Source organism: Schistocerca piceifrons, chromosome 4, assembly GCF_021461385.2.
Source record: "Schistocerca piceifrons isolate TAMUIC-IGC-003096 chromosome 4, iqSchPice1.1, whole genome shotgun sequence".
NCBI classification, from domain to species: Eukaryota; Metazoa; Arthropoda; class Insecta; order Orthoptera; family Acrididae; genus Schistocerca; species Schistocerca piceifrons.
Window position 1 is genome coordinate 791,574,822 of NC_060141.1, and position 19,068 is coordinate 791,593,889.

The 19,068-nt window shown below is 41.3% G+C and overlaps 1 pseudogene; it reads left to right on the forward strand.

Annotated features, from left to right (window-relative positions):
• The first annotated feature begins 18,152 nt into the window (after window positions 1-18,152).
• LOC124797049 lies at window positions 18,153-18,269 on the forward strand (annotated as a pseudogene).
• The last annotated feature ends 799 nt before the right edge of the window (window positions 18,270-19,068 follow it).

Genomic DNA, 19,068 nt, shown 5'->3' on the forward strand with positions numbered 1-19,068 from the left:
AGCGCTTTTTTCCAGTCGCTTGGAACTTTTTGCTGGGCGAGAGATTCACGATAAATGCAAGCTGGGTAAGGGGCCAATGCCGTAGAGTACTCTTTGTAGAATCGAAATGGTATTCTATCGGGACCTAGTGATTTTTTTGTTTTCAAATAGTTAAGATGCTTCTCTAAGCCAGGTATACTTATTTCTATGTCGTCCTTACGAGAGTCAGTCAGATGGTCAAATGACGGCATGTTTGCACGGTTCTCCTGCATGAGTCATTTCTTGAACGAGAAATTTAAAACTTCGGCTTTCGTTTTGCTATCTTCAACTACCACACCAGACTGGTCAACAAGGGGCTGAAAGGAAGCCTTAGACCCGCTTAGTGATTTTACATAAGACCACAGATATCTCGGGTTCTCTGCCAGCTCTTTTGCTTGGGTGTGACGACCATAGTTGTTGTATGCTTCGCGCATAAATCTTTTCACAGACGCACGAATCTCTACTAACCTTCTCTTGTCGTCGTTTGGACGCCCCGTTTTGAACCTAGACTGCAACAGCCTCTGCTTCCTCAACATCTTACGAATTTCGTTATTAAACCATGTTGGCTCTTTTCCATCCTTTGTCCATTTACTAGGCACGTAACTCTCCAGACCACGATTTACAATACGCTTAAACTTTGCCTGATGTGTTGGCAGAAGAGCCAACACCGAGTTGCTAGAGGAGACCGAAATGCACGGGTTTAAGCTCACGCAGACTGGCGTGAGGTCTGGAACAGTTAAAGGAGTTGAGTTTACTAAATAAAGTACGAAGTTCTTTGAATACTTAACTTTAATCCATAACTGGAGGAGAACATCGCTCTTGTTGATACATTAATAACAATCTCAATATAAACTGGTAATGGCGCCTTGCTAGGTCGTAGCAAATGAATGTAGCTGAAGGCTATGCTAACTATCGTCTCGGCAAATGAGAGTCAGTGATCCATCTCTGGATCTGCTGTACAACTGGGGCGAGTGCTAGAACGTCTCTCTAGACCTGCCGTGTGGCGGCGCACGGTCTGCAATCACTGACAGTGGCGACACGCGGGTCCGACGTATACTAGCGGACCGCGGCCGATTTAAAGGCTAGCACCTAGCAAGTGTGGTGTCTGGCGGTGACACCACATTGCCCATAATTCCTCTACACCCATCTTATTCTTACTAAGTGATACCAGTTCATTGTCTAAGTAAGATGTTAATAACTGCTTATCTGCTTTATCTTGCAGAAACACTGTTCTAGTCTTCGTGACTGATTTATTAACTTTCGTTAACATAGTTGCTATAATCAGATCATGATCGCTAGTCCCCGTTTCTATACTGACATTGTCGGTAAGGACCCGCTTATTTGTAGCTAGAGGATTTAGATATTTCCGTTGCGTGAGGGCTGTCGAGCTAGCTGCTCAAGACAATTTTCAGAAACCGTGTTCGAAAGTATTTCGCATGTCTGTCTGTAATCCCCCCCACGTAATGAATCCATAGATGCATAGACATCCCAGTCTATACTCGACCACCAACTAACATTGCGTGATCTGGGTATTTACGCGCTATTGACCGTAGACTTTCTTTGATTGACTCTAGATCTGCCACAGTGAAATCGGGTGGCCGGTAAAAACATACCACAATTAACTTAGATTCACCTACACCTACTAAACGCGACCAGGTACACGAGGTGCATGGTGGCTCTAAATAATCAGCGCGCCACGGACGCAGGCTGGCGGAAGCAGTGTTATGCTATGGGATACATTCTCCTGCGCTCGCACGGGGCCTGTGGTATTAATAGGAGACACGCTGACAGCTGCGAACCACCTCGTTCCTACATGCTCGATGTTTTCCCCGACAGCGATGTCATCTTTCAGCTGTATAACTGCCCGTGTTTCGAGCCAGAATCGTGCTGCACTGGTTTGAGGAGCATTATAGTGAACTCATGTTGATTTATAAACGAGCAAATTCGTCTGATGTAAATCTTAGGCAGGACATCTGGGTCTCTATCGGGCGCCATCTTCGCCTGGGCAAATCAGCGGCCCACTATGTACGCTAATTACATGACGTGTGCGTAGACATGTAATGCCGCATACCTCCAAAAACTTATCGACAAACTGTCGGTTCCGTGATACGCAGAATCGGTGATGTATTTCGTTCCAGAGACGGAAGAACAAGCTATTAAGCATGTCGTCATAATGCTTTACCTCACCACTGTGTGTTGCAGAAGGAGTTATTAGTAAAGAAGTGGTAAATTAAGGGTGATATCTGATGCTGGCAATACTAACCTTACGACTTATCTTAGAAGAAAGATTAAGAAAAGGCAAACCTACGTTTCTAGCATTTGTAGACTTAGAGAAAGCTTTTGACAATATTAACTGGAGTACGCTCTTTCAAATTCTGAAGGTGGCAGGGGTACAATACAGGGAGCGAAAGGCTATTTACAATTTGTACAGAAACCAGATGGCAGTTATAAGAGTCGAGGGACATGAAAGGGAAGCAGTGGTTGGGAAAGGAGTGAGACAGGGTTGTAGCCTCTCCCCGATGTTATTCAATCTGTATATTGAGCAAGCAGTAAAGGAAACAAAAGAAAAATTCGGAGTAGGTATTAAAATTCATGGAGAAGAACTAAAAACTTTGAGGTTCGCCGATGACATTGTAATTCTGTCAGAGACAGCAAAGGACTTGGAAGAGCAGTTGAATGGAATGGACAGTGTCTTGAAAGGAGGATATAAGATGATCATCAACAAAAGCAAAACAAGGATAATGGGATGTAGTCAAATTAAATCGGGTGATGCTGAGGGAATTAGATTAGGAAATGAGACACTTAAAGTAGTAAAGGAATTTTGCTATTTAGGGAGTAAAATAACTGATGATAGTCGAAGTAGAGAGGATATAAAATGTGGACCGGCAATGGCAAGGAAATCGATTCTGAAGAAGAGAAATTTGTTAACATCGAGTATAGATTTATGTGTCAGGAAGTCGTTTCTGAAAATATTTGTATGGAGTGTAGCCATGTATGGAAGTGAAACATGGACGATTACTAGTTTGGACAAGAAGAGAATAGAAGCTTTCGAAATGTGGTGCTACAGAAGAATGCTGAAGATAAAGTGGGTAGATCACGTAATTAATGACGAGGTATTGAATAGGATTGGGGAGAAGAGAAGTTTGTAGCACAACTTGACTAGAAGAAGGGATCGGTTGGTAGGACATGTTTTGAGGCATCAAGGTATCACAAATTTAGCATTGGAGGGCAGAGTGGAGGGTAAAAATCGTAGAGGGAGACCAAGAGATGAATACACTAAGCAGATTCAGAAGGATGTAGGTTGCAGTAGGTACTGGGAGATGAAGAAGCTTGCGCAGGATAGAGTAGCATGGAGAGCTGCATCAAACCAGTCTCAGGACTGAAGACCACAACAACAACAACATCTGATGCTGAAGTTTTACTGCGTGAACAGCGAAAGTGTAGTAAGAGATACACTTTCTTTTCATTTCATTAATTTGTGATGGATGTCAGCGAGAAAAAGAAAACTTTCGAAAAGATTTGATATTACGTGTAAAGTTTGCTGGTAGTTGCTAAGTGCTCTTATGCTCAAATGCTTGGTGGATATAATATGGGCAATTTTCGCACATTGGGTCGAGGAATCTCAAGACGTAGGGGGAAGTGGCGCAAGACAGGGTGGACAGGTGAAACCGGGTACCTTGTTTATCACGTCACTGTTTTTGCCCCCTGGTCAAGAAGAAAGTCTGTTGTTGCTGTTCAGCTCACCGTGTCTGTGAAGGTGAAGTGCGTTTATTTCTGGTATCGTCTCACTAACCTTCTATTGTCTTTAAACTGTGAGCATTTGTCAGTCATTACAACTACAAAAACTCCATTTAGTCAGAAATGTTAAATGATTAGTAAGTATTTATACTCTAGCAAACAATGTGGATTCGGTTCAACAATAGCATAGTTTTGTTTTGTTTTTACAATGCATGCACTCGGTCTAAGACCGGGTACGTTGCCCCACCATATAATGCTACGCTACAAACTATTTACCTTGCAGTATCAAATCTGCCGATTACTTACCAGAGATAGACAAATAGACGATCTTTGAGCCTAGAGAGGATGGAAGGGGCACTGGAAGAGCTGCTATTGCGTAGGATGGATTACCTGAAAGCTGCAAGAACATTGAACGTTCCAGAAAGTACCTTAGAAGGTTAGAAGAGATGAGTTAACTTCTAAAGAAGCAGTAATTAAAGAACGATTGGGACCATGCCTACTTGCGTTTTCATAACAACAAGAAAAAGAATTAGTCGATCACATACTACTGCTTTTGATGTAACTTCCTGACAAATACAATGTGAAGCATAAAAAAAAAATCACCAATGAAACGAATATGGCTGGAACGAACTGGTTGGACTCAGTAGCGGAAAATGTTATTTTCTGGGCCGACGAAATCTGCAGTGGAGCAGATAATGAGGCTTGTTACTTTACATGTGAATTTTCTGAATAATACTGTTATTAAATTTTATTTCAGTAAACATTTCTGCTGCTTTTCTACTGAAGAGCTTTTCTCTCTGTATCGTCACGTATACCCCACAGTGGGGTAAGACCGGGTGGTTTGACTTTTTCTAGAAATGAACGTCTCATTAATAAGTACTGAAGCTATGGATTTTCGGGATTAATATATTGTACCCAAATAAACATTGATTATTTGTACTCAAGCTGACAATCTCTAGATTAGACAGTTTAACTTCAAACGGCCTCCGAATATTAGCTACTTGATCTTGTCCCACTTGCCCCTACGGTTCTTCTAACTTTAGTACTTCACTTATTGCCTTAAATTCTTAATGTATTCGGTTAATAATTATATGAAATACTGAAAACAAGTTTTTTTGACCCTGTAAGCAGAAAGGTAGGCAACCTGCATCTGGATTCTGGTGATCGTTTCAGCTGTTTAGTGTTCGAGATGTACTGTAAGCACTGAACAGTATGAGCTGAAGTACTTAGCCACAACCACGCCAGACACTTTTGTTTCGAAGATCTCTGCAGTCTACCTCTGATGTTGTCTACATCCACATACGGTACATGCTCTTCAGTTCACCGTACCGTGCATGGTGGAAGGTTACTTGTACCGTTGTTAGCCACTTTCAATGCTGTTCCAATTGCACATGTAATGCGGTTGAAACGATTGTCTATAAGTTTACGTACAATCCGTGATTTTCTTTTCTTCGCTGTCTTCACGTGAGATGTATATTGACGGCAATAGGGTAGTTCTACGATCTGTTGCAAATACCACTTCTGTAATCTTTCTCAATAGTGTTTCGCGAGAAGAAAGGACTTTTTGTTTCCTGGGAGGCAATTTGAGATTACAGAACATATCCGTAGTAGTCAGGTGTTGCTCGAGCCTGCACGATGTGGCAGCATGCCTCTGAATTGTTTCGAGACCTTACATCCATACAACTTGGTAGGTATTTCGGACACTCGACCACTACTTAAAAATCGGCAGTACAAGTGTCCTTTACACTTTCATAGATCAGTTACTCTTTCCAAAATTCACCCAAATCATCCGAAGTCAACTGTTCGTCTTCCATAAAACTGACCTTGCTTATTCGTTCCTTTCACGTCGCTTTTCAGCGTTACGCCAACCCACTTCATCGAGGCGATTGCGACATGTAGCACACTACTAATACTGTATGCAAACATCACAGAATAATTTTTTCTTCTCCTTTGCATCAACTTTCTTTCGTTTAGAGCACGCTGCCATTCACCAAACCAAACAGTAATTATGTCCTAGTCATCTTACAGTGGGATGATAAAAGTCATGGGATGCCTCCTAATATCACCTTGAACATCCTTATGCTCTGCGTAGTGCAGCAACCCGACGTGGCGTAGGCTCTACAAGTCGCTGGAAGTCCCCGGCGAAAATATCGAACCATGCCGCCTCAATAGGCATTCATAATTACGGAAGTATTGCCGGTGCATGATGTTGTGCACGAACTGATCTCTCGGTTTCGTCCCATATATGTTCCATGGGATTGATGCTGGACGATCAGGGTGACCAAATCACCTTTCACCAACTGAGCCGTGACTCAGCTGACCAGGCCACGGTTTTAGAGTCGTCTAGGGATCAACCGTTGTGGTCGAGAGTCCAGGAGGGGCACTGTAGGCAACGTCGTGCTGTCAGCGATGGTACTGCTGACAAATTTCGCCACGCTGTCTTAACGGATATATTCTTCGTACGTACCACATTGATTTCTGCGGCCGGCCGGTGTGGCCGTGCGGTTCTAAGTGCGTCAGTTTGGAACCGCGTGACCGCTACGGTCGCAGGTTCGAATCCTGCCTCGGGCATGGATGTGTGTGATGTCCTTAGGTTAGTTAGGTTTAAGTAGTTCTAAGTTCTAGGGGACTGATGACCTCAGTAGTTAAGTCCCATAGTGCTCAGAGCCATTTGAACCATTTGATTTCTGCGGTCACTTCAAGCAACGTAGCTTGTCTGTTAACACTGACAACTCTACGCAAATTCCACTGCTCTCAGTCATTAAGTGAAAACCGTCGGACACTGCGTTGTCCATGATTGAAATCTGATATTCTCGCCAATCTCTTGACACTGTGGATATCTGAATACCAAATTACAAACCGATTTCCGAAATGGAATGTCCCATGCATCTAGCTGCAACAAGTATTCAGCGTTCAAAGTCTGCTGATTCCCGTCGTGCAGACTTAATCACGTCGGAAACCTTTTCACATGAATCGCAGACTGCTGCTCACTCTTTCTGTCTGCTCTTTTATGTATGTGGAGAACAAGAGAGGTCCTAACCGCACCTCTGTCTCGCGGAGCCGATGATATTTTTGCCTCTGATTAATACTCGCTAAAGCGTACTGGGTTCTGTTACGTAAAAATTCTTGAAAGCTCCCACATATCGTAGAATCTGTTGCGTGACCTTAGGTCTTCACTAACAGTCTGCCGTGTGGCACTATACCGTTAGTCAGAAGACTGGTTTGATGCACTTCTCCTCTCTATCCTGGGCAACAATCTTCATCTCTGCGTAATTACTTGAACCTAATTCCGCTTAAAACCTGTTAGTGTAGTCGAGCCATGGACTTCCTTCATAATTTGTCTCCACTACTAAATTTACGATTCCGTGATGTCTTGTACCAAAGCTTTTCTTTAGCCCTGCTACTCTCTTCACTTTTATTGTGCAAATGCACTATTTGTACCAATTTGATCCGTAACAGAAATACTGCAAAAAAACTTCTACTATCACATATTTATTGTGCAGTTGTCAACATCGTTACACACAAAACAATTTAAAATGATTTTAATAATAATACTGAGAAACCTTTTTTAAAAGAAGTCATACAATAATAATAATAATAATAATAATAATAAGGGATAAGAATAGGCCTCCGTTATGTTCTGCCAGTCGTAAAAGGCGACGTAAAGAACAAACCACTAATAGGGCTATCCCCCCTTTTAGTGTGATTTGTTGGTTCAGGACAGAACTAGTGAAGCCTCGGACAAGCGCCATCATGATCGGGGACGACGCTTGAACCCTATGCCCGTCCACAATGGTAACGACACTGCTAGCCACACGGCAAATGATTTGAATCCAAATAGAGGTGTTTTGAAGGATATGCTTCCTGCAACCACTCTAGAAGGAAAAAAAAGACAGAGGATGAGATGGTCAGATGAAGTTAACCGACACCTCATGTTCTGTTATTGGGAACGAACACAACTGGATACAGATCACAAGTATACACAACATTTATTACCAGATACTCAGAACTAAAATTTTTAATAGAACAACGGCTAGCTGATCATATAAGTGTAATAATAAAAAATAACAGGATACCCCAGTCAGAATTAGAAAACATCAAACAACAAGTACAACAAATACTGGAACAAAATAATGTGCAATCGGAAGAAGAAGAAAATACAGTAATGCTCCCAAACATCCCAGAGCAAACAAACAAAGAACAACAAGCATCAATTAAACAATCACAGGAAAACGAAATCTTAAGACAGCCACCAGAACAAGCACAAATAGAACAGGAAGTGACACACATGTTAGATATAGAAGAAAAATTTCTGTTGACATATATAGAATACAAAGACACAAATACAGACATTAGACCATTCTTGCATAGACCACCAAATAACCCACAATTTGAAACAACAATAACAACTATCAACACAACCATACACAGCAAAATAAATGAAAATACAACTATGGAAGAGTTACAACTACTGGTTTATTTAGGAGCACTCACTACACTAAATATACACACTAGGCAGAGATCAGAACCAACCAACACACAGAAGAAACCCACAAAACCAGGATGGCAACACAGGCTACAGATCAGAATAGAATAACTGAGAAAAGACACTGGATAGCTAACACAATTTATACGAAATGAAATATCAGACAAAAAACGAAAAAGGTTAGGTAAAATCTCTCAACAAGCAGCGATAGAGCAATTAGATGAAAAGAAGCAGAAATTGCAAGCATTGGCCGAATGACTTAGAAGATACAACAAAAGTGAAAATAGAAGGAAGCAAAACCAAACATTCAACACAAACCAAAAGAAATTTTACCAGACAATAGATAATACACACATTAAAACAGGCAATCCACCAAACATAACAGACATAGAACACTTCTGGAGCAACATATGGTCAAACCCAGTACAACATAACAGACATGCACGCTGGATACAAGCAGAAACAGACTCATACAAGATGATACCACAAATGCCTGAAGCGATAATTTTGCAACATGAAGTCACCCGAGCAATTAATTCTATGCACAAATGGAAAGTCCCTGTAAATGATAAAATAGCAAATTTCTGGCTAAAGAAGTTCACCTCAACACATTCACATCTAACTAAATTATTTAACAGTTACATTGCAGACCCATACACAGTCCCTGATACACTTACACAAGGAATAACTTTTCTGAAACCTGAAGATCAAGCAGACACAGCAAACCCAGCAAAATATCGCCCCATAACATGCCTACCTACAATATACAAAATATTAACTTCAGTCATTACACATAAATTAATGACACATGCAACACAGAACAAAATTATAAATGAAGAACAAAAAGGCTGCTGCAAAGGAGCACGAGGATGTAAAGAGCAACCGATAATAGATACAGAGGTGACATATCAAGCTAAAACTAAACAAAGGTCGCTGTACTATGCATACATTGATTACCAAAAAGCTTTTGATAGTGTACCCCACTCTAGGTTACTACAGATATTGGAAATATACAAAGTAGATCCTAAATTAATACAGTTCCTAAACATAGTAATGAAAAATTGGAAAACCACACTTAATATCCAAACAAATTCAAATAATATCACATCACAGCCGATAAAGATTAAGCGTGGAATATACCAAGGAGACTCATTAAGTCCTTTCTGGTTCTGCCTTGCTCTGAACCCACTATCCAACATGCTAAACAATACAAATTATGGATACAATATTACTGGAACATACCAACACAAAATCACACATTTGCTATACATGGATGATCTAAAACTACTGGCAGCAACAAATCAACAACTCAACCAATTTCTAAAGATAACAGAAGTATTCAGCAATGATATAAATATGGCTTTTGGAACAGACAAACGTAAGAAAAATAGCATAGCCAAGGGAAAACACACTAAACAAGAAGATTACATATTGGATAACCACAGCGACTGCATAGAAGCGATGGAAAAAACAGATATCTATAAATATCTAGGATACAGACAAAAAATAGGAATAGACACAAATATTAAAGAAGAACTAAGGGAAAAATATAGACAAAGACTAACAAAAATACTGAAAACAGTTCTGACAGCAAGAAACAAGACCAAAGCTATAAATACTTACGCTATACCAATATTGACCCACTCATTTGGAGTAGTGAAATAGAGTAACACAGACCGAGAAGCACTCAATACACTTACACGATCACAATGCCACAAAAAGATTCACATTAAGCAGAAAGGAAGGAGGAAGGGGATTTATTGATATAAAAAAACCTACATTTTGGACAGGTAGACAATTTAAGAAAATTCTTTATAGAACAGGCAGAAACTAGCAAAATACACAAAGCAATCACTCATATAAATGCATCGGCTACACCATTGCAATTTCATAACCACTTTTACAACCTTTTAGATCACATAACATCAACAGATACGAAGAAAATAAATTGGAAAAAGAAAACACTACATGGCAAGCACCCATATCATCTAACACAGTCACACATCGATCAAGACGCATACAACACTTGGCTAAGAAAAGGCAATATATACAGTGAGACGGAAGGATTCATGATTGCAATACAGGATCAAACAATAAACACCAGATATTACAACAATCATATTATTAAAGATCCCAATACCACAACAGATAAATGCAGACTTTGCAAACAACAAATAGAAACAGTGGACCACATTACAAGCGGATGTACAATACTAGCAAATACAGAATAACCCAGAAGACATGACAATGTAGCAAAACTAATACATCAACAACTTGCCATACAACATAAACTAACAAAACAACACGTTCCCACATACAAGTATGCACCACAAAATGTACTGGAGAATGATGAATACAAATTATACTGGAACAGAACCATTATAAGAGATAAAACAACACCACATAACAAACCTGACATCATACTCACCAATAAAAAGAAGAAATTAACACAACTAATCCAAATATCCATACCCAATACGACAAATATACAGAAGAAAACAGGAGAAAAAATTGAAAAATACATCCAACTGGCTGAGGAAGTCAAAGACATGTGGCATCAGGACAAAGGTGACATTATACCAATTATACTATCAACTACAGGAGTCATACCACACAGTATCCACCAGTACATCAACGCAATACAGCTACATCCAAACGTATATATACAACTACAGAAATCTGTAATTATTGATACATGTTCAGTTACCCGAAAGTTCCTAAATGCAATGTAACACATACCGTTCACTTGAAAGGAAGTCACGCTTGATCAAGGTCCGCGTCGCTTTCCATTTTTAACTAGACCAAAGGTCTGAGAAAGGAAAGAAGAAGATAATAATAATACAGATCGTTATTTAAGAGAATTTCTTACTTTAATATCCACACAGTGTAAATTCGTATCAACAGACAGCTTTCAGCAACTCAGCCTTCTTAAAAAGCATTTCATTATTTTCCTCTTAATATTTTTTGGTACTTTACTGATTGCAGCTTGAGCACAAGTAGCCACATACATATTGACAAAATCGTAAATATGAACCGAAAGACCATTATATTTAAAAGCATTAACATTTATTTTCTAGCAGTTATATTTACTTTTTGCCGTTTGCAAGCAAGTATATGAAACACAAATTCATTGCATTTTCCACACAGTATTTTTCTTTTGTTGTCATCGCTTTATGGAAGCAGCTTGGACGTTTGGGAGATTTTCTTTTCACTGATTCTGAGGCACTTCACACACATACCGGGGTTTTCGATGCCCCTGATCATTCTCACAGAAATTTCTGTTGTTGGGAAATGCTTCCCTGATGCAATGTATACTGCTTCCACTGACTTTCCATGTTTCTCCAAAAATATTTTGCCTCTCAATATTTGACATTTCTATTATTTCTTTTTGAAGCACTGTACAAAGTACTGTTTGAAACGAGCCACTGTGAAGGTTGCATACCTAGCAACTTCTGGTGTCGGCATATTCTTGATGGTAATCGGAGGTGGTAGGCAGCGACCTCGTGCTGGCAGGTGTAACTGCCACTCTGTATTCCCATTTTCGGGAAGAGAAGCCTATGCACTATTTGGTACATGTTGTGGACTATCGTCACTGTCACAGTCAGTGTTACATTTTACTTTCAGGATCCTCAAACTTGGAAAGTGTTCCATCATCTATGGAGGAATCTACTAATTGTTCCAACTCAGTGTCAGTCAAAAACCTATTTGCCTTGGTGTCACACTTCAAACTGACAGAAAGAAAGATTCAGAATTGAGAAGTTATAAAGAATGTGGCAGGGGAATGTAGAAAAAATACAACAAAAATAATCATTGAAAGATTATTTGATTAAACAGAGAATTTGAAAAGTTTGTTGTTGTATTTGTGTTCCAATGACATCAAGAACAAGTGATCATGGGGGTGTCTTTGTTACTGATCACTCTGGCCTCCACCAGTCAAAGATAACTTTGAGACAAATACGAGGGTGAGTCAAATGAAAATCTTATTAAATATTATTTATTGTGCAGATGTGGTTCAAAACAGCATCTCTTATCAACATGATCTCCTGCACGCTCAATGCAAGTCCTCCAGTGCTTACAAAGTGCATAAATTCCTTGAGGAAAAAAGTCTTTTTCTAGTCCGCGCAACCACTCTTGCACCGCGTGGCGTACCTCTTCGTCAGGACGGAACTTCTTTCCTCCCATTGTGTCTTTGAGTGGTCCAGACATATGAAAAGCACTTGGGGCGATGTCTGGAGAGTATTGTGGATGAGAAAGGCACTCAAAATACAGGTTTGTGATTGCTGAAACTGTTGTACGGGCGCCGGCCACGGTGGTCTAGCGGTTCTCGCGCTGCAGTCCGGAACCGCAGGACTGCTACGGTCGCAGGTTCGAATCCTGCCTCGGGCATGGGTGTGTGTGATGTCCTTAGGTTAGTTAGGTTTAAGTAGTTCTAAGTTCTAGGGGACTTATGACCTGAGATGTTGAGTCCCATAGTGCTCAGAGCCATTTGAACCATTTTGTTGTACGGGCGGTGTGGGGCCTTGCATTGTCATGTTGCAAAAGGACTCCTTCTGACAGCAATCCACGTCACTTTGACTTGATTGCAGGCCGCAGATGTTTTTTTAAGAGATCTGTGTATGCTGCACCGGTGACAGTGGTCCCTCTAGGCAAGAAATGCTCCAAATGACGCCTTTTTCGTCCCAAAAGAGTCAGCATAAACTTCCCTGCTTCTTTGGTTTTGGTGAAGCATGGCTCGCTCTCTTCGTTTCCGGTTGGTGGAAGGGAACGCAAGTTTCGTCCCCAGTAACGATTCTTGCAAGGAAGCCATCACCTTCTCATTCAAACAGCCGAAGAAGTTCTTCACAAGCATCAAAACGTCGTTCTCTCATTTCAGGATTCAGCTGCCGTGGCACCCATCTTGCTGACACTTTGTGAAACTGGAGCACATCATGCACAATGTGGTGTGCTGACCCATGACTAATCTGTAAACATGCCGCAATGTCATTCAGGGTCACTCGGCGGTTTTACTTCACTATGTCTTCAACTGGTGCAATGTTCTGTGGAGTCACGACTCGTTGTGCCTGAGGTGGACGAGGAGCGTCTTCCACTGAAGTCACACCATTTGCGAAATTCCTACTCCATTCGCAGACTTGCTGTTGTGACAAACATACATCACCGTACTGAACCTTCATTCATCGATGAATTTCAGTAGGTTTCACACCTTCACAACCCAAAAACCGAATAACAGAACGCTGTTCTTCCCTGGTGCAACTCGCAAGTGGGGCGGCCATTTTTATACTGATACTGCGACGGTATGTGTGCATCTGCACTATGCTGCCACCTACAGGCCATTCTGCACGCTGTTTGTAGCACGCCTACCAACTTACAGGATAACGGCGCGAAATTTTGAGTTGTTATTACAAATTTAGATTTTACATTTGACTCACCCTCGTATATATGTTTACTGCTAGAACAATTTCCAAACGTTACACTTTACTAATTAGTTCTGCAGTGACACGTAAAGTTTAGTTAATTGCATGTACAAATCTTAGTTCAGTGTAGCTTCCTCTAAGCCTTATGCTCCCCATATTTAAATGTTCTTAACAATGAAGTTAACAAAACTATAGTCCAAATTTATACAATTAATAATTTAAGTTCAAAGTTACTATGGATGACTATATACAAAAACTTTCGTATTTTATGCCCAATCTGGCGTATGCAGTATAAAAGATTTTTACCTAAGATACACATCACGTTATACAAAATAGTGAAAAACAACAATGTCAAACTGTTTCTTCTTAATTATGGCCTAATAAGCGAATACAAAATAATTCATACAGACGAAGGTAACATACAAGTAAACAAATAAAATAATAAATTTTATAAAATTTAATGTATTATACGAAATCACTTATTTTGTGCAGGTATCCTAGATACAATTGGAATTACGAAACTTTCAATAAATTGCCTCTTTGAAGAGTATTTTATTAAGGTATCGATAAAGGATCTACAACAAAAGGTTGTTTTATTTCAAAGTACTAAACAGTGCAAGTAGGTACTGGGAGGTGAAGAAGCTTGCACAGGATAGAGTAGCATGGAGAGCTGCATCAAACCAGTCGCAGGACTGAAGACCACAACAACAACAACAAACAGTGTCTTGGGAAAAGCCAGAAACAAGCACATAGTTGTAAGTGAAGAGGCTTATTTGACTCTTGGAAAGCTAAAAATCATTATTACCATAAGCATAAAAGAAACGTAAAAAAATATTTGACATTAGAGTTATACATAGCACTATTAAGATTTATGACCAAACTGAAACTTCCTGGCAGATTAAAACTGTGTGCCCAACCGAGACTCGAACTCGGGACCTTTGCCTTTCGCGGGAAAGTGCTCTACCAACTGAGCTACCGAAGCACGACTGACGCCCGCTACTCACAGCTTTACTTCTGCCAGTACCTCGTCTCCTACCTTCCAAGCTTTACAGAAGCTCTCCTGCGAACCTTGCAGAACTAGCACTCCTGAAAGAAAGGATATATGACCAAACTACTTAAAATATTTTTGTACACATATTGCTTATGCATTTTCGGACAAAAGCATTAAGTTTCATGAAGTTACCTTGGTATTTAAATAATGAGAAACGAAATTTATTACCATTTCTGGTCAGATAGACCTGAACAGAGTAGCAGGGTTTGGAAAGTAGTCCGATAAAGCTCTTCCCCTTTCCCGTCACCCCTCCCCACTGTCACCAACAGTTCGATTCCACATCTCTTCATTAGTTGCCCAATCTATCCACAGAATTTTCAGCATTCTTCTATGACATAACTTTTCTAAGTCTTTCATTCTCCTCTTGTTGATACTGCCTATCGTCAATCGTTAAATTTATAAGCGATGTCAGCAAATTTCGAATGTTCAGAAATGTTTTCCTTGTTTTCGCCAGCCTTCATTTTACATCCTTATTACTTCCGCCAATGTTTGTTACTGTGCTGCCTAAATAGCACAGCTCATCCATTGCCTTTTTTCTCAGTTTCTAATCCGTTTTCCTCAGTTTCGCCGAACATATTTCGGGCTCAGGCCATCACACCTCTTTTACGTTTGTTAATATTCACCTTCTTATACGGAGACAAGTCGTCTTTCAAAGTGGAGGCATGTGCACTGAGATGACAAAAGCCATGGGACACCTCCTGATACTGTGTCGTACCTCCTTTTCCACATTATAGTGCGGCAGCTTTTCGTGGCATGGACTCAATAAGTCATTGAAAGTCCGCTGCAGCAATAGCGACCCATGATACCTCTATAGCCGTCCATAATTGCGAAAGTGTTACCGGTGCAGGATTTTGTCCACGGAATGGCCTCTCTATTATATCCCATAAATGGTCGATAGGATACGTGTCGGGCAATATGAGTCCAGAAATCATTCGCTCGAATTGTCCAGAATGTTCTTCAAACCAATCGCAAACGGTTGTGACCCGGTGACATGAATCGTCTCCAAGTGACTGAACATGACCATTTTCAGTCAATGACCGGTTCAGTGTGACCAAAGAACCCAGTCCTTTCCATTTAAACATAGCCTAAACCGTTATGGAGCCAACAGTAGCTTGCACAGTGTGTTCTCGACAATTGGGTCCATGGCTACGTGGGGTGTGCGCCACACTCTGATCCTACCATCAGCTTTTATGGACTGAAATCGGAACTCATCTGAATAGACCACCAACTGATACGGTCATGTGCCCATGACAGGCTGAATCCTGCCTCGGCCATGGATGTGTGTGATGTCCTTAGGTTAGTTAGCTTTACGTAGTTCTAAGTTCTAGGAGAATGATGACCGCAGATGTTAAGTCCCATAGTTCTCATAGCCATTTGAACCATTTTTTGTTAGCAAAGGCACTCTCGTCTGCGGTTTTAGTCCATTAACGACAGATTTCGCCTAAACGATGCGTATGTCGTACTTCTCGCATTGATTTCTGCAGTTATTTCACGCAGTGTTGCTGATCTGTTCACACTGACAGCTCTGGGCAAACGTCGCTACTTTCTCTCTTTAAACGAAAGCCGTCGGCCACTGGACTGAACGTGACGATAGGTGAATGCCTGAAATTTGGTATTCTCGACGCAATCTTGACTTTAGGTGTTTTCTCCTGACCACTATTGCAATACGTAACTTTGTCGTAAGCAAAGGGTGACACGAAACATGATCAGTCTCTTCATTATATACAATTCGTAGTACAAGCGAAACAATATAGTTCCTAGGTCACTGCTGTAGCGTTCATAGAACGACTCGTCTTCAAGTGGGCCACGTCCAGGCGGCGGCGCCGCTTACGTTCTCTTCGTGTAGATGCCGCTGCTGTCTCGTCGTCGTAGAGAGGGGTCCGTCAGCGTATTGTGGGCTCACGTTTCTCACAGCCCTCTCTGCTGTAACGTTCCTGGCCGGCGCTTGAAGTTAAGCCGAAACGTTATGGATCTCAGAATATTGGATTACCTAATGCGTTCCGAATTTGAATGTCCCATGCGTCGAGCTACCATTCTGCGTTCAAAGTCTTGTTACTTCCCGTCATGCGGCCATAATCAAGGCGCAAACCTTTTCCCATGAATCACCCGAGTACAACTAACAGCCCGCCAATTCGCTGCCATTTTATACCTTTTGTATTCGGTAATACGACCATCTGTATATTTGCATATCACTGTCCTATGACTTCGTGTAAACTGGCTCTGTGATCTGACATAAATTAATTAGACATCCACTAATATTATGAATTAGGTACTCTGAAGCAAAAATTAAAATTAATTCGATGTGACTTCTGAAATTTTCCCGGCGTATTTTTTCTTCTAATAATTTCCGGGTATGCAGCCGGATCCCGTCGACATTCTGCCACGATATTTCGGCCCAGAGATGTCCGGCCATCATCAGGTGAGTACACAACTACTGAAGAGCCCAGGTGCAGTCGCGGTATTTATGCCGAATCTTGCGCATGCGAAATGTACTGGACGCATGCGCGAGATTCGGCATAAATACCGCGACTGCACCTGGGCTCTTCAGTAGTTGTGTACTCACCTGATGATGGCCGGACGTCTCTGGGCCGAAATATCGTGGCAGAATGTCGACGGGATCCGGCTGCATACCCGGAAATTATTAGAAGAAAAAATTAATTCGGTTTATTCCGGTAAAATGAGTCGAAAAACGTTTCATAAGCCATGATATTGTTAAACTAAAACCTTCATAAATTTGGTAAAATGGTCACGGGTAAGGAGTAGCGGGCGAGTTGTGGCGCTCTAAAAATGTTACAAGTTTGCAGCTGGCGTGACCGTACGGGCCGTTAGGCAAGCCGGGGATCGTCAGCAACTGCGTGGTGCTGAACATTAGCCGGAGCAAGGGGTCTAGCCCAGCGCGTGGTCCAGTCCGCCCACTTGGCTGGGAATTCCATGCTGATGCTGTGTCGAGGACTATGCTTTGTGTCGATGAAGGGGGTGTGTATGCCAGGACCGCCAATGATAGCGGACCCTGTGATACCATAATGGCAGACATTTCACAGTTCATGTAGGAATTAATAATAGCGAGAGGAATCATGACACCTTAAAAAGAGACATGTACATTACCATTATTTGTACGACGATTCTGATGGTGTAATCATATTTTCGATATCTTTATTAGTTTTAAGTTTAGTATCTGACCGTAAATTATACAAGTAACACCCAGCAACGAATTTACAAAATCTCAGTGGTTCATCCGATTTTGTCGATCGACGTGTCTGTAGAAAGCCATTAGCGTAAACCTAAACTGGTATGAATTACAGGCATGTAACTTGAATAGTACATGAGTTATTGGAGGTCAAAGTGGCCAATTACTGTTGATCGCGTCAGGCTATAAGTACTCCTCAGTTACACGAAAAACGGTAGCAGCATGCTTATAAATATATTTATTCGTCTATGTCATTGTTTGGGCAACGGCCTTGCCACAGTGGATACACCGGTTCCCGTGAGAGCACCGAAGTTAAGCGCTGTTGGGCGTGGCCGGCACTTGGATGGGTGACCATCCAGCCGCCATGCGCTGTTGCCAGTTTTCGGGGTGCACTCAGCCTCGTGATGCCAATTGAAGAGCTACTCGACCGAACAGTAGCGGCTTCGTCAAGAATACCATCATAACGACTGGGAGAGCGGTGTGCTGACCCCACGCCCCTCCTATCCGCATCCTCCTCTGACGATGATACGGCGGTCGGATGATCCCGGTAGGCCACTCGTGGCTTGAAGACGGAGTGCATTTTTATGTCTTTGTTTATATGATATATATACTAGTCATGTAGAAATTGGTCAAATATTTAACGCGTTTTAGAAATCAAAGAGACATTAGGCTACTGGCCTACTTTTCTTTCGAGTCCTTAGATATATGTTTATTTAATTTGTTTATGTATTAATAATGTGTGTGTTGAAGCGTGTTTATTGTCCATCCGTAGGAATATTTATTTAATTTCAAGTTATTTAAAAGTAAATCCAGTATTTAGTATGTGTTTCAGTATGTTTGTGAGTGTGCGTTGGCTTGGAGACATGGCGGGAGCGCTTCAGCCAATCACAGCGCTCGTTACTACGGTAGGTGACTACCGAAGTCAGCGCAGAGACTGTATGGAAGTGGGGGATGATCAGCAGGTGGCACATGACACGGGGGAGTGCTGAATCGGAAGGCGCGACTGACGGTCGCTGGAAATACTTGGGGAGTGTTAAGCACTTTGCGCATGATCGCAGGAGATAGAAGTATTTGGTAGTGCCGACTTGCGCACTTGTGAGATTTCCGTGGCTTCTGCAGTGAAGACGTATTATGTGTTTAGAAGTGAATATCTCACGAGCTATGTTGTTGCTCATAA